Source organism: Mustela nigripes, chromosome 5 (assembly GCF_022355385.1).
Source record: "Mustela nigripes isolate SB6536 chromosome 5, MUSNIG.SB6536, whole genome shotgun sequence".
NCBI lineage: Eukaryota > Metazoa > Chordata > Mammalia > Carnivora > Mustelidae > Mustela > Mustela nigripes.
The window spans coordinates 24486529-24489200 of NC_081561.1; the positions used below are offsets into that span (position 1 = coordinate 24486529).

Consider the following 2672-nt stretch of genomic DNA (forward strand, 5'->3'; position numbering starts at 1 on the left):
TAACATCCTTCGGCTTCCAACCGGTTGGTTGGGGGAGAGCGGGAGCGAGGCGGGGAGCGGGGCGGGGAGGTGTCCGCCCGTCGGGGTCGCCCGAGCGTCCGCCCCTCTGCGAAGTGGCCGCCGGCGTCCTGGCGCGCAGACCGGCCCCGGTGCCCCCCGGGCCGTGAGGACCCGCCCTGCCCGGGTGAGCGAGAGGCGGCCGCGGCGCTCCAGGGGAGCTCCCCGCAGAGACGCCGGCCGTGTCTGCGTAGGCCGTGTAGCCGGTGACCGGAAGTGAGAAGCAGGTGCTCCAGTGGCGCAATCGGTTAGCGCGCGGTACTTATACAGCAGTATGTGTGCGAGGGATGCCGAGGTTGTGAGTTCGAGCCTCACCTGGAGCATCGTTTTCCAGCCAGAGGCTACATCCTCGAGGGAGACCCTTTCCTCTGCTTCCACAGACCCTTTCCTCTGCCGCCCCAGGTCCTTCCGGACCATGTCGCACCATCTTTGATGTGTCTGAATTTGTTCAAAATCCTGTCCGTTCTCCGTGGCGCTTGTGAAATCGAACAGTGTCAAGCCTTTACAGACTGAATCTGCTGCGCTGCAGTGAGTTACTTTCTCTCTTTATCCCCACCGGGTCCTGCAAGCGTTCCCCCATGCACAGCTCCTGACACCCCGCCTCCCCACTTTGCTCTAATGGTGATGGTTCCTCGGGGAGCCCCTGCCACATACTTAGAAAGTGCTTGCAGTGGTAAGCACTGAACTCCAAGAGAGGGAGCTCAAAAGTGAGAAACTGTACAAGATCCCAGCCTGATTAAAGTTCCAGCTTGGGAGAACAATGAAATTTCTGATTTCAGACGGTGGCATCACCTCTAGTATTGTCCCCCACCACCCTTAAGTCTTCCCTGATGAACCAACAACGAGGGATGATACAGCAGCATTTGCCAACTGAGAAACAGAACCTGGTGTCCTCAGATGATGCAATTGTCTGGGGCTGGAACAGGATGAGTGATAAAGAGCCCCAGCAACCAGAAGTCTGTAGAAAGTCACAGGAGTGAGCATAACCACAATTGTGCCTGAGGTATGTAGGAAATAGTGATTTTTGACTTTTGACTGCCTTAACCCATTTTGCAACCTCCTCTCTCACTCGTCTGTCAACCACTAGTCTGTTCACTGTATGTATGGGCTGGGTTCCACCCCCCACCCCACATGCCAAAAAACCCACTCTTCATGAACCCTGAGGCAGGAAAACCAGCAGCAGGACACAGGACCACTGAAGACTCCAGTGCAGGACACCGACTCTTGTGTTAAAGACTACAGAGCTCATTTAGTTCTTACTATCTTTGGAAAGAATCTCTTGAATATTGAATTCACAATTCTTGGGCACAACTAATTTATCCTTATGACCATATTTCCAATATCATAATTGATTAACAAGGATAAACTTCACTAAAGAAAACCAGTTTTTAAAAATTATTTTTATTTTTTAAAAATACTTTATTTATTTGAGAAAGAGAGAGAGAGCAAGAGCAGGGGTTAGAGGGAGAAGCAGTCTACCCGCTAAGCAGGGAGATGGATGTGGGGATTGATCCCAGGACTCTGGGATCATGACCTGAGCAAAAGGCAGACGCCCAACCAACTGAGCCACCAGGTGCCCCCAAGAAAGCCAACTTCTAATATTTCATTATGTTTATTAGCAGAGTCTCTGATGTTAATCAAGGATAAAGAAAATAGAAGTCTTTTTACAGGTGACTTCTGCACTATGCATTTCTCTTTATGATGCCAACTCACCATCCTCCAGATTGTGATAAACCCACACAATGGCCTGACCCTAGTATCATCTTAAATCTTAATATACACATTTATATTAGGCTGTGCAGTTGATTAAATTATTGGTCCCTCTTTGTATCCATACCCAGATTGTGTGTGAAGTGTATATCTCCATCCATAGTTGATTATTGTTCTGAAATAGTTCTCATTCTCTTCTGCAATTTGACCTTGGAACTGCTTCACCTATCATTGGACTCTGTTTCTTTTCCCCTTGAAGCTGGACTGGATTGCCCCAACTCTTTAGAGCAATGGAATGCAGTGAAAGCAACATTCTGGGGCTTGTGAGCCCAGGCATTAAGAAAATATGTCAGCTTTCCATTTTGCCTTTAGGGAGAAGCTAGATTCCATGTAAGAAGTCTAAGACTGTGATGCTCTGAAGAGGTTCCGGCTAATCACAGGGAAAGCCTACACAGAGATTCCTGACCAGCTCCGAGCTGTTCCAGACATTCCAGCTGAAATATCAAACCTGAAGGCCATCACAGATATTCCAAGCCTAACGGATACCCCATGGAGCAGAGAGAAGCCATCTCTGTCAATCCCTGCCCAAGCTATAAAATCATAATAAATAATCACTGTTTTAAGTCACTATATTTGGATGCAGTGTTTAACCTACTACATTTGAGGTGGGTCTCCCCGTCCCCCCCACCTCGATTTTATAAATAACTGAAAAACATGGTCCCTTGACTTTGGGTTTGGCCACTCAACATGGGGCAGAACCAATAGCGTCCTTATTCCCAGCCTGGACCTTAAGAGGTCTTGCCTATTTCCACTTGCTATCTTGTACCTTTGTCTTTGACATAAGAACAAGACCCAGCTCGCTCAGTGGTGTGAACAGGAGGACAAGAGACATAAAGAGAAAAGCT

At 48.5% G+C, this 2672-nt stretch overlaps 1 long non-coding RNA gene and 1 other non-coding gene across 2 annotated transcripts; both read left to right on the forward strand.

Annotated features, from left to right (window-relative positions):
• Positions 1-221: 221 nt before the first annotated feature.
• Positions 222-2356, forward strand: LOC132017157 (uncharacterized). Its single transcript, XR_009404185.1, has 3 exons — positions 222-585; positions 837-1060; positions 2140-2356. It is a non-coding gene; the product is annotated as an uncharacterized LOC132017157 (long non-coding RNA).
• Positions 287-380, forward strand: TRNAI-UAU (transfer RNA isoleucine (anticodon UAU)). Its single transcript has 2 exons — positions 287-324; positions 345-380. It is a non-coding gene; the product is annotated as a tRNA-Ile (tRNA).
• Positions 2357-2672: the final 316 nt, after the last annotated feature.